The sequence below is a fragment of the Cynocephalus volans genome, chromosome 2, assembly GCF_027409185.1.
Source record: "Cynocephalus volans isolate mCynVol1 chromosome 2, mCynVol1.pri, whole genome shotgun sequence".
NCBI lineage: Eukaryota > Metazoa > Chordata > Mammalia > Dermoptera > Cynocephalidae > Cynocephalus > Cynocephalus volans.
Window position 1 is genome coordinate 150471602 of NC_084461.1, and position 14409 is coordinate 150486010.

A 14409-nucleotide genomic window follows, 5' to 3' on the forward strand; every position below is an offset into this window, starting at 1 on the left:
AGCACATGCCCCCTTGCCATCATGGCCACCAAACATTTTTCTCTCACTGTGGGAAAGTGTCAAATCCTTTCTCTCTGTGTATGCATATCTGAGTCACAGGAAATGGTCCTTACATTCCACTCACAGGAATGAATGAGGTGTGAGAACATTTTAATTTCACATTAATGCTTTATGTCTTTATCAGACTGGATTTGCCTTTGTTTCTTTTATATAGCTGCCTGAAAATTGCAACAATCATAAAAGTTATGTGGGTTCATTATGGAAGATTTGAACACACAGATAATGAAAGAAGTGGAGGAAGCTATCTAAAGTCATGCAAAGACTATTACTATTGGCATTTTCTGTGGTTTGAAGTCTTTTTTCTTAAAATATAAATTATAAATTTTGTATTAATAAGGGTCATCTTCATATTTTCAAGAAAAGTGCCTATAAAATGATTTATAATTTCTTCACAAATAATTCTGATACTTACAAAATAATATACAATTATGACAATGTTATAATTTCATTGTAAATAATGTTGATTGTAATAAACAATAAACAACAAAAACTGAGAAATAAACCTGAAACTGTATCTATATAATTGGAGGCAATTAAGAGTAATGGAAATAACAGCAGCCTTGGTTAAAGTAAAAAAAGATGGACTTGGGTTTCAGCTCTGACACTAATCATAGTGTGATCAAGAATAAATCCCTTTACCTCTCTTTAGTTCAGTTTCAACTGTAAAATGAAGGGGCCAGATTTTATCCCTACAATCTCTTCTAGTGTTAAAGTTGTCTGATATTTAGTTTAGCACTTCTTTGCTAGATTTAACCTGCACAGGCAACCACTTCTGGATATTCAAATTACTAATTCCATTTTTCATTTAGAGATGAGCTTATCCAGATGATCACTTTAATTTTCCATCCATGAAAACACAGCCAAAGAAAAAAACAATTTAAGAGTTATTATTTTGGTCATAAATTCATTCAGCTCTAAGCAGACTAAATTGAAATATGACAGACAGAAATGACTTTTAGAGCTCACAGTCAAGTTCTTTCCTCAAGCAAAGTATCAGATAATCTAAAACAATATTAAGAACTCCATTTGAATAAAAGAGAAAAATTGTAGAATCAGCTTGGAGAACATTGGAATGATAATCTAATCTAAGCTTGCTTCATGGCATGGATGGCAAATTTAAATGCATACAGGAACCATATACACAGGTAATATAAATATCTCCTTATACCTGACCATTTCACTGAACTGGCAAATATAATTATAAAGTGACAGAGGCTGTGGTGAACTGGAAAAAGCATGCTCAGTACAAAATTTAAAAGATCCAGTGGATTGTTGACATGAGGAATGTGGGCATAGGATAGCCAAATTTTCTGATTTTTAAAAAGAAGCTGGCAATCCAGATTGTGTGTGTATGCAAACTCCCAGGTTTCTAATTTTGGCTCCAATTTTTTTTCTACATAGTATGGAGGTCAAAGAGCACAACAGCGGGCCACTAATTTGCAAATCTCCAACTTACATAGAAAAATCAACTTTCTCCATTTTCTGGAACACATGCTGCACAGACGGAAACTTTCAGGCAAATAGTGGAAGACCAAGCCCATCATCTGGGGAAGGGAGGACTAAATATACATTGTACTGAAACAACCTCAACATTTAGACCCAAGGAGATAAATACTGAAAGTATTTTCTCCAAATAGCTTCATGTTTGTTCACTCATGAATAAAATAGCCAGTGATGATTGGATTGTTTTATTCATAGGTGAATGAAAATATAGCTCTCTGCTTTTTAGAGTTGGCATCCTATAAAAGGCCACAAATCCCTTTTAAATGAACTTCGTAAAAAGCCTTGTTATCAATGTATGAAATTTCCTTGAATTCAGGTCAAGCAATAAAATTATCTCAAAGCCTCCAACCACCACTCACCCTCCACCCGCAATGAGAAAGGAGCATCACTGAAAGAGATATTCCACTGCTTTGCTAATGCTTCGAATGTTAGAACACTTGCCCCTCCCTCTTGTTCTTACAAACATAAACATCTGGGCAAAGTGGGACCAGCTGGCTTGCAAATATGTTCCATGATGCAGGCCAGCGTTCAGCCCCTTCATATCACCCTTTGTCCTTTCTCCTTTCTGCCATGTGCATTTCCCTCTTGACCATCTAATGCTTACTGAAAAAAATCAGTGTTAACAGGTTAAAAGTTATTGTTCTTCATTTGTTTCACCTCTTTCCATTGGTAAACTCGGACCAGCAGAGGGGGGACTTGACATATGACCTATTTGCCTATCTACTCCGTGGAGGAAGTTATGAGCAATGCTCAAGAATTGTTCACCAAAACGTCAGGCTCCAATTTGGTAAAATCATTACAACACCTGCTTTCTGGGAATTATCATGAAATCTCACTCCTTCTCCCTTTGTAGAGAGCCTGCTGTTGGCCAAGAAATACCCACCCATGACTTTTATTTGCAGCTCAAGGCCTATTTGGAACGGTGGGGAGGAAGAAAATTTCAGGAATCAGCTAGTGGTGAATGATCCTTAGAGGCTGAGCCTGAACAGCATCCAGACTGCTTGGGAAGCCTCCTGAGATTAGGGGGTTCTTACAGGGTTGCCAGGGAATTCCAAAGTTTCCATTAGTTTAGACTCACTAAGCAATGAGAATGGTTCCACCTGGAAACTATCTCAGCCTCAGCCAAGGCAGCAAGCACCTGACATTTAGATAAATTAAGAAGAAATAATAATGTACAAAAAGAAAAGAAAAAGGAAAAAAAGCAAGTTTGAGGTACTTGAAAAGACACAGAAAAGACACAAAATGGCAAAACCGCAATCCCTTTGAGAATAGAGCAGAGCTGGGGTTCCTGGAACCAATGTCTATATTCAAGATTCAGGTCTTTGCCTCTTTCTGTACCCTATTATTTTAGTCCGTTTTGTGTTGCTATAACAGAATACCTGAAACTGGATAATTTATAAAGAAGAGAGGTTTATTTGGCTTACGATTCTGGGACAGCTGCATCTGGCATGGGCCTCAGGCTGCTTCTACTCATGGCGGAAAAGTGGCAGGCAGCCGGTGTATACAAACAGGTCACATGGCAAGATGAAGCAAGAGAGAGGAAACAAGAGAAAGAGAGAAGGTGCAGGGTCTTTTTAAGCAATGAGCTCTTGCGGGAACTAACCAAGGGAGAACTCACTCATTAATCTCCCCTCCCCCAGGGAGAGCATTAATCCATTCACGAGGGATCTGCCCCCATGACTCAATCAGTTTCCAACACTGCCACATTGGGGATCAAATTTCCACATCAGTTTTGGAGGGGACAATACATCCAAACTCCATCTCCTATTTACTTGCACAGTGACACGCCTTCTCTCTTGTACTTCTCTCCTGCTAGTCACACAATGACACCCTAAGCAGAAGGAAAATGTGGGTCTTCTTGGCTCACTGGGGGATTCTAAGCAGTTTATAATTCCCAAATTGCAAATGCCTTTTTATCTCCCACCTTTGAAGCTAGAAGGATTTGTACGAGCTAAAAGATAGGCCACCAATCCTGAAGATTAAAGGGATTGTGCTGTCCTCAACCCAAATTCAGTTGCTTACTTTCCCAAGGATGAGCCATGCTCTCCCATTAATTAATGTTGCCAAATGTAGCAAATAAAAATACAGCGTGCCAATCAAATTTGACTTTCAGATAAATAGTAAATTATTTTTATTATACATCCCAAATACTGCATAGATATACACTGAAAAAGTTCATTTAACTGAAATCAAACTTAACTGAGTATCCTGTACTTTAACGTGCAACCCTATTATCAACAGATTCAGGAAAATAGTTGAACTTTAGAGCCTAGTAAACTGAAGAATTCATTCAACAAAGCAAGTGAACAGAAATTTTTTTTTTAAAAAATGTATAAAGCTCTTAGTTGCCAGAAAAAGGCTAAGTACCCATCTTATCCTACCTCTTTCTATGATCAGCTAGTCCAGTGATTCTCCATCATAGCTACATATTAGAGTTATTCAGTAAAGAACTAAACATTTCTGATGCTTACACCCTGCCCTTGACCTAATGAATCAGAATGCGATTTTTTAAAGACGCCCCATGATTCTGATGAGCAGTCAGATTAAGAAGCATTGAGCTAAAGAGGCAAAAAAGACAAAGTGTGGCAGACAGTGTATGATTGTTTTAACTCAAGGTTCCCAAACTTTGCTGCATATTGGATTCACCCAGGAATTTTTAAAAATTACTGATGTCTGGCACCCACCCCGAGACATTCCGATATAATTAGTACTAGGTAAAAGCTCCTCGGGTGCTTTCAACGTGGAACAAAGTTTGGAAATTACTATTGGAATCCCATATACCTCTGTTTCTTAGGATGAGAGTAGCACTAATTACTTTTGTGGGAGTAGGAATGAAATCAGACCTTCCAACCATATTTAAAAATAAATTAGATGTTAATTTCTGAAGTTATTTTCCCCATGTGGGCTGGGAGATTTAAACCTTATGAACAGGCTGTTGAACTTAACTCTGACTATGTTTATAGTGTGCTTATTAATCCTTTTGTTAGCAGTTTTATAGATGATGGGCGAATGACGGTCACTCGAGACCCTTCCATAACTCCCTGCCTTCAATCATATATGATAATAATGACTACACACCACTGTAACTCAGAAGACATACTTTGTTTGTATATACAGATTTCTCAATGCACAAACTGATGGGTTGACATGAGGGAAAGAGTGTGATGCCAACTTCCAGACATTCACACAAAGGAAAAAATAATCTAGGCTTTGCTGTGTTCAATGTAGTCATAAGGGACACTGACCTTTCTTACAAATTGCTAAATGCACACTGATCCCTGGAACTGTTAGTTCTCCAATATTTAAAAGGTTACACACCCCCAAGAGATTATTCAGCCCTGATCTAACAGAGAATGCAAAAGCATTACTCTACTGCCAAAAGCCGATATATCTGAATTTCCAAAGAAGCATGCTTTGTAGGAGGATATGGGCTTTATCCCAGCTGCTTGTGTAATCTGAGAGCCAAAGGAAGATATGACTGTCAGAGAAGACACCTGACAAGTTCCAGAACCTCAGTTCATGGAAGAATTTCACAAGACTGACCAATTTATCAAAAGTGGCCAAATACTGCTGGCAGCAAGTAGTGCGTCGTGGGCAAGTTGATGGGGTTCATTTGTGATGAAGTCAGGGTCTGAGCATTCTGCCACATAGTGGAGAGGTAAACAGAACCAGTAAGGCAATAATTAATACAAAGAAACAAGCAAATCTAGTGTCAGTGCTACCTAAAGTTTCACCCTTTTCATGGTAGGAAGAAAGGGAGCTTTAACTGTCTAAGGTATTTCAAGTGCACAAAACACTTCCTCATTACTTATATTTTGAGAAAACTTTGGAAACATAAAATTATCTTTTAAAAACAACTAACACTTCTCTAGTATTTCTCATGACTGTGCTTTTGGGTCTTCATGCTTGCTTAGTTGATCATTTCATAACCAAAATACTCTAAGGATTACTGAAATTGTGCATTGTCTTTAATATTTTCTATTTTGGAAAAGTAATAGGACAACATGTATTGGATTTGTTTTGCAGGATATAAATAAACCTGTCCTTGACATGGCAAAATATCAGGAAAACTAATACTTTAAGTTCATCAAGGGTGGTTCTTCCTTTAGGAGAACTTAATACGTGAAAATTGGTATTTACACAAATGTGAACATTTATTTTAGCTAAGCGTTCTTTGCTTTACAGGTTTCTTCAATAGGGCTGTTTCACTCCGAAGTTCCCTAGTACATTTAAGATGCCTGAACTGCAGATATTACATCAATACATAAATTCTCAATGAAGAAATATTGGTTCAAGTGAGGGAAACACATTGTCAAAGGTGAATGAAGCAATTAAAATTTCAGAGGGTATTAAATACCACAAACTACTTTTTTTGGTGTACTGCCTCAGGGACATTTAATTTATTTCACATAAACTGATTAATAAAAACTCAGTGTTTTTTGCTCAGGATTAAGAATAGTAATTCTTTTACAAGTTACTTTGATCTCTCAAAGAGATCAAAGAGTTTATAGATTTCCCATTTAAATCAATAAATTGCACTCAATACTAGTGTTTTGAGTATGCGTTTTTCATTCATTCATCAAACTTAACTTTAGCCCCTAGCATGTCCAAGACACAATGACATCTGCTGGATGAAACCATGGTGAGCAAAACAAATATAGGCCTTTTCTGTCCTCAAAGAGCTTACAGTTTAGTGAGTGAAGCAGAGAAAGAGTACACGAATTACTACAAGCTATTACAAGTATTCTGAAGGATAAGCACAAGGTGCTATGAACAGTATGTAGGGGACATGCCCTAGGCTAGGGATTCGGAAAGGGGGACCCAGAGAGAGTGACATCTGGGCTAAGACGGTGCTTTTAATAATACCAGCTACCATTTACTGACATTATGCTAAAAGTACTTTTAAAGTGTTAGCTCATTTAAGCCTCACAACTATCTATTGAATTAGGTACTTTGATTATCCCATTTTTTACTTGGGGAAACTGAGGCTTAGAAAGGCCAAGTAGCTTGTTAAAGGCAACCACAGCTAGGAAGTAACAGAGCCTGCAATTGAACCCAGATGCTGACTCCAGAATATGTATTGTATTCTTCACCATTAGTCATAGGGCCTCTCCAGAGAAAAGCATGAGACCAGTGAAGTAAGTGGAGGGAGGAAAAGAATGTTCAAGATGAGGAATAATTATGATCTCAAATGATTAAGTGTGTAGGTTATAACAAATATGTGCATTTGACTAATCTAACTGAAACTAGCAACTATCTCTTCCAGCAGACTCTAATTTCTGTAAAAGAGGCTCCTTTCAGATAAAATATTTGCAAAGACTCCCACCTAGTGGCAACGGGCAGGAGATAGCTTATGGGCTGGTATTACCGAACAGGTGTGTCCCGCTGCTTACTTGAGGATGCTGACTAATGAATTTCCCTGTCTACTGTGTGCACTCCCAAATTGTTTTTCATAGAAATAAAATACATTAAGTATGACAAAATCAAGGCGCCCAACACTTCTTTCAAATGAATTCACACACACACACACACACACACACACACACACACACACACACGGAAAATTAGTGTGACAGTTTCAAGCCCTCAGAGAGAGACCTTAAGTTTTATCCCATTCCTCTACAACTTGGGCCAACTCAATTTGGGCAAACAGAATAGTGAGTAATATAAATCATGACTAGTGAAAATGTTTTATTCAGCAGTGAAAATTTGGGTCTACTGGATAAAGAGTCCCAATTAGAAGTACTGTCAGAAAATAAAAGAAATATGTAATAGGTACTGGAAGATAGGAAGTCAGAAACAGCAACTACAGTCCTGTGAATAGTTGCAAAAATTAGGACTCTGGTGCTTTTTATATACATACATACATACATACCTACATACATACATATATATATATATATATATATCTTTAACTACAGTAGGTATCATTTTGGCAAGTAAAATCATAACTGATATAAACATAGTCTTAATTCTAACTGGCTTAGATGCTGAAATCACCTTAAAAAGTCAGTTTAAGGGTGGCATGATGGCAATGTGAAGGGGGGCTAAGACAGAGATTACACACAGCTGGTCGAATCCTTATTTTCCTCCACTATCCACTAGGCCCCTTCATTTAGGACAAACCTTCCTTTTAGTTCAACCTGGGCATTTTTCTCAAAGAGGCCATCACCAGATCTCTGGAACTTAGGAACATTCAGTTTTAGTCTCATTTAACTTTAAAGGCCCTATCTCCAAATACAGTCATACTGGCAGTTGAGGCTTCAACATATGAATTTGCGGGGGACACAATTTTGTCCATAATAAAGAGAGTTAACAAAATAGATTTTTCTAGCAGTCTCAGAGAAAAATCTCACTTTATCTCATTGGCTTTGTTATGGGTTGAATGTGTCTCCCAAAAGTTCATATGTTGGAAACTTAATCCCCATTGTAACAGTGTTAAGAGGGTGGGTAATTCTAATTATGGTATTTGAAAGGTGGGTGTGGAATATACTAAAAAGCATATGTACTTCACAGGGCCTGGTTTTCCAAAGCCTTGCAGTTTCAAATATTGACCTTGCAGAGGACTGGAAATTTCCCTCAGGCTATAAGTCTCTGATGCAAGATAGGAATTGTGGCACAGCAGGTTGCTAGCTCAAAGACAGACTAGTTACTGATTGTTATGTAAAGATACTGAGAAATTGCTATAGGAAGGAAAGTTTGCTAAGATCAAACTGTTGTTGATAGGACCACTTGATTGCCTTACTGGAATGTCATCTGGCTTGTTTCACTGAAAGTTACCAACCTACACTGTTAAACTATAACCCCACCTACATCTCTTCCTGTAACTTCCTGGTCTGGGAAATAAATACAGGAAGAGAACCCCAATTCGGTGTTAATTTCCCAAGGAAGGGATGGCTCTCGCTTGAGCATCCCAAAGGGAGATTAACCACTTTGGGGCCTCTCACTGCTCAGAAGAGATGGGCTTTGAGTAATCCTTTGCATCTCCGTCACCCAGGGGAAGTGGGGTGACAAATCTGTGGGGGGGCGAAGCAACAGAAAGCAACAGGTGGGGCCTTTAAGAGGTGATTGGATCATGAGGACTATGCCTTTGTGAATAGATGAATATATTCATAGAGTAATGGGAAATGTATTATTACAGGTGGAGACGGTGGCTTTATAAGGAGAACACATGAAAGCACTCTTGCCATTTTCGCCATGTGATACCCTTTTCACCACAGGACTTAGCAGAGTTCCCACCAAGGAGAAGGCCTTCACCAGATGTGCCCCCGAACCATGGACTTCCTAGCCTCCAAAACTGCAAGAAATAAATTTCAGTTCTTTATAAATTACTCAGTTTGGGATATTCTGTTACAAGCATCAGAAAACAGACTAACAAAGGCTTGGATTCAGTCACATGCCCATTTTTGAACCAATTACTATAACCAGAGTGATGGGATATCCTATAGCTGAAGGGCAAGATCAATTTCAAGGAGTCTACATGGCTGAAAATGAAGGAAAAGATGAATTACCCAGAGAATAATCAGAATACTTTGGGCAGGAAAAGGAGGAAAAAAATTGATGCTGAGAAGTTAACCAATAAATGTCCCCTATATTAGAATGGTACCACCCTTTGAGTGAGTACTGCACCTATTTAGAGGGAAAAAGAGTATAGCAGTAGGGCTCATTAAGAGTTGAAGCTGGTGCTATACATTGCAGATCCAGGAAAGACTGCACACTGGTTTTCATTATCATTGTTACTATTAAGTCAAATCCACCTGCTTGGTACAATTATTCATTTTGATTTTTTAATTATCACAGTGGGAGTTGTGACAATTCAGTCTCCTGATCTATTCTCATATGGCTCTTCTGTTTCTCTTGTTGGATCCTTGTTTTCCTCCTGTTCCATGGATTATGACAATCCCCAAAGTCCTACACACAGCCCTCTCTTCTAAGCCTTTTTTCTTGATATCAACCATTCTCCAGGTTTCAATGACCGCACCCTTGAGTGCAACTTCTAGAACTTCATCTCCAAGCCTATCCTATGAATCATGGAATTTCATAAATTAATCCAGTTCTTATTTGCAGACTCTGTGTCTCAGAGTCCTGGGCTTATTTTTGCTTGGCCCCAGCAAAGACTAGCCTGAAGCTCTATTTAATAATGTGAGGGAAAAAGAAAGTCTAACGTAACTTCTAAGTAAAAATTTATTGTTTGTTAAATGCCTCTTCCACTAAACCCTAAGTTCCTTGGGTACAGATACTATTCACATGTAGTACCAAAAATAATCATTCAATAGGTTCATGTCAAAATATATACAGCTTTCAGTACAAAATAATATTCCTTTCTACACCATTTCTCATAACTAATCCCCTAATTTCAGCTAGAAGTGCCATAATAAAGGAATGATGACAAGTTAACCACAGCAGTCTATCCCAGTTTTGAACAGCTATACTATTAGGTATTGTAAAGGGGTGAGAGAATTCTGTCTTTGTTGTTTCACAGAATCTAAATTCCCTTTCTTTGTGTGGTGAATCCACTACTGTGTGAAGAAGCAAAGTCCCATCTCTCACTATGTAAACTTAAAATTACAGATACAAATTTTTTTCCCCTGGCCTTTAGCATTTAGGGCACAGTACATGGACCTTATTTGGGTATGGAGATCTGCATCTTTAGCTGTAAATCAGAAGCATAAAGTTATCTTCAGCAGCAGAGACCATCGAGAATTTATTTCACTTGTGACATCTAGTGTTCAGTGGTGGTATCGGCAGCACCCTATCCAGACTTGTTCCTACAGAATGACCTTAATCATGATAAAGGTAGCTTCTATGATTCTGCTAATGCTGCCCCCTCCCCTAGAAAGCACTCCTCCTTAGCTCTGCCATCCTTCAAGGCATTGATTGAAATGCCACGTGCACCATGAAGTTTTAAACGAACATCCAGACAAAAGAGACTTCTCCCTTCACACAACTCCTTTAGCATAGGGCATACACTATTCATAGGCATTTATGTACAGCCATGTAGTTATTTATATTTGTTTTCCTAAAATCCCCTACTATATCGTGAGAAACTTCCAGACAATAGTCAAGTTTACCATATCTCTGAATTCTTTCCACCATACCTAGCACATTGTGGTCATACAATTAATAGTTTAAAATATATATTTAAAAAATAAAATTGGAAGAAACATTAATGACATTGTAGGGTCTATCTACCCTTGTAAAAAAAGGGGGGGGGGACTGAAAAAGTTCAGATTGATTTTAGGTTACCTGATTTCAGCCAGGCATGACTGGCCTAGGATAGAACAGTAACTTCCTGACTCCTGAGTTGAGGAATCTTTGTTAAATAATAGGGAATATGGGGCTGACCCCGTGGCGCACTCGGGAGAGTGCAGCGCTGGTGAGCGCAGCAGTGCTCCCGCGGGGGGTTCGGATCCTATATAAGGATGGCCGGTGCGCTCACTGGCTGAGCGCGGTGCGGCCGGTCACAAAAATGACAATAATAATAATAATAGGGAATATGGAATTTACTTCTTTTATCCAAGAGCATAGAATTAATTACAGATCAATGAGCACCTGGCTCATTTTGGTCCCCAGATGCATTTGCTAGGCTATACTGTTATTGTGAGAAACTTGAAGGCATCACTGTTTCCAGTCTCAAAAACCAGATCATGCCTTTATTGTCAGGCCTACTTCAGTCAGAAGTAGAAGTCTGCAAAGAAAACTGAGAATAGGAAAATAAGGACAGTTCCGCCTTCCAAGACATAAATAAAGACTCAGTGAGAGAGATCAACTCTGTCAAATGTCAAGAGAAGCGAGGACCAAGTATTGACTACCAGATTTTGCAAGATAAAAATCACTGATGATCTTGACAAATCCATTTCATAGTATTCAAGGGAATCAAACCCTGAAAAAAGAAGAAAAGGTAAGCAAATGGAGATAGTGAATGTAACTTTTTCCTCAGGAATTTTGTTATAAAGGGAAGCAAACAAATGGGGTGGTAGCTGATTGAGGTCAAGGAGTTAATTATTTTTTTAGGTGTAAGTCATTAGAGCATGCTTATTTACTGATATGTAAGATCCAATAGAGAAGGAAAAAGCTGATGGTGAAAAAGAGGGCATTAGAGCCAAGTCCTCAGATAGGCAATAAATGATGGGCTCAAAAGCACAGCACGATCCATATAGTAGTTACTAGGACTCAGCATTGCTTATTAAAGGTTGGCTATTATTATTTCTGATTGCTTAAATTTTTGAATAATGAATATTCATCAGATTTATAAAACGTTATTACTTACACACACACACACACACACACACACAAGAGCTTGGAGTCTAGGATCAGACTGCATTAGTTCAAATTCTAGTTCTATCACTTGCACAAGACACTTTTCTTCTTGGGGCTTTGTTTTCCTTTGTGGAAAAACAGAGGTAGTATTATCTACTTCATAAGACTGCTTGAGGGCTTAAATGAGATAAAATTGTAACAGTCCGTGTAAAATTAAAACGGACTGGCACCTGGTGAAGACTCAAATGTTAACGCCGCTATAATGGTAACTGTCATTCGGTCCTATAATAGTAACTGTGAAGCTGTCATATGATGCTTTGAGGCACCGTCACGCTGATTCAGATTCCTGGAACCATAAGACAGACACCAGAGGGAAGGACCCTCAGGGAGCGCACTGACCAATCCGCTGGCAGGTGTATGAGGCCGGCACAACGGTGCCAACGGTGAGTCTCCACTGCCTAACCTAGCGACACCATCCCTCCAGACGACAGTGTCGTAAAACAACAAACCAACCCCCAAAATGCAGCAGCTAAGATAAGATACCTAGAAGTCAGCCAGGAAACCTACACTCCATAAAACTGACTAGGTGGGTAGACAAGTCTGCGTGGGCGCTTAAGCCCACGGCTCCCAAGTCTTGCACCTGCGTGGTCGCTGTAGGGGCGGGGCGCTCTGGTGGAGTCCCGGTTTCTCCTCCTCGCGAGGCTTGGGCGGCACGTCTTGTGAGACTTGTGAGTTCTCGCGAGAACTGCATTCAAAAAGTCCTGGCGCTTACCCGTGAACTAGCTGAGTAAATGAACCGATGTCTCCGTGGTGAGGTGGAGTTAGCCTCGCGGATCTGGGCGCCCCTCAGTCTCATCACGAGTGGTCGAATGCAGCAGGAGGGGAAAGTGGTGAGGAGAGAGGTAGGGGCCAGGGGCCTGGTGGGATGTGGGTGTGGAGAGGAGCGCTGGGGAAGAGTGAACAGGGGCTAAGGAAGCTTGGGGCCTGGGTCTCGGCCGAGACCTTTAGCCGTAACACCTTGGTCTCCGGAACCGTCAGTTCCGGGTTCCTAGCCGGTCTTAATCTTTCGTTGGACCGTCTTGCCGCCCCCTGGGGATTCTGGATAAATATGGAAGGCCGGGTCGGCTGCAGTCCTCAGAAGGGTAACAACCACTGGGTCTGCGCTGTGCAGTACAACAGCCACTAGCTACTTGTGGCAGCTCGAATTGCGAAATGCTGCAAATGTAAAATAGGTCACTCTGGATTTCAAAGATAGAACACGAAAAGAGTAGTATCTCGTTAATAATTTTTCTAATGATTACACAGCGAAATGATATTTTGGATGTATTGGGTTAAATAAAATATTAAAATTCATTTTTCACCTGTGTTTCATTTTTTTTAACGTGGCGCCTAGAAAATTTAAAATCATCATGTGGCTCGCATTGTATTTCTGTTGGACAGTGCTGCCCTAACCGTGTGTCAGATTCTTCCCTAATTGCTTTTCGTCCATTATCTGAGGTAATCCTCTTAACAGCCCTATTAAGTGGGCGTTATTGTCCTTGTTTTATACATGATGAAACAAGACATTAAATAACTTGTCCAAGTTCATGCAGCCAGTGAGTATTGGAGGTGGGTAAGAACTCAGGCAGTCTGATCCCAGACATTTCTGTCTCCTAAATGCTTTGTGTATGCTGTTTTTGAGAGGAAGGACAGAAAAGTGGTTAAAGAGGCTTTGGAGCTGGAGCTGGTTCCCATCTCACTTAGCCACTTACTAGCTGATAACTTTGGGCAGGTTACTTAACCTTTCTGTTCCTCAGTTTGCACATGTGTAAAATGGGAAAAAAATACCTTCTACCTCGTGGGGTGTTGAGAGGACTGAATAATATAATGCATGCAAAGTACCAAACACAATGTCTGGCACAACTGTCTACAACAGCTTCAAAGAGGTTTGTTATTCAGACTTCTTTTTGCAGGTGTATAAGTTAACTCTTTCTCATTAGATCTCTGCTGAAGAGTCACTTCCTTAGGAAAATCTTTCTTGTCCTTTTTATCCTGCCCCCATCCCCAAACCCCCAGATTAGGACAGCTCCCCTTTGTTATAGGCTCAGGTAGCATCATATATCTCCCTCTTGCATTTATCACTTTACATTGTAACTTTAAAGTTCAATTATTTGATTTAATGTCTTTCTGCTAATAGACTACAAGATTCAAGAGGACAGAGAGATTGTCTAGTTTCTGGGTCACCATTGTGTCCTCAGCACTAGCACAGTGTCTGACACATAGTAGGAATTCCAGCAAAATTTTTTAATGAATGAGAGCTGACTTTTTGGCTTCCTTGGATATTCATGGCTGAGCTGTCTTGAGGTTAACTCTGTTTTTTTCTTTGGAATATGAAGACAGTATTTACTTAACTCGGTTTCATCAAGAGAATTGGAGTAATGTATTTGAAGCACTTGGCTTGGCAAATAGTAAATCCTCAACAAATAGAAGTTATTATTAACAGTGCAACAGTTAGCCATCTGTCCACATCATTTATAGGCTTTGAAAGGGCCTTGCATTTTAGAGCAGTAACTGCCAGCCAGAGAAAACCTAAGATACCCCCACCTT

The 14409-nt window shown here is 39.4% G+C and overlaps 1 protein-coding gene across 1 annotated transcript in view; it reads left to right on the plus strand.

The window, feature by feature from the left end:
* Window positions 1-12649: 12649 nt before the first annotated feature.
* Window positions 12650-14409, plus strand: part of SPDL1 (spindle apparatus coiled-coil protein 1) — a 28365-nt gene continuing 26605 nt past the window's right edge. Inside the window, exon 1 of the mRNA XM_063087291.1 lies at window positions 12650-12725. The gene's annotated coding sequence lies outside the window, so the exon portion shown is untranslated. The remainder of the gene's footprint in view (window positions 12726-14409) is intronic.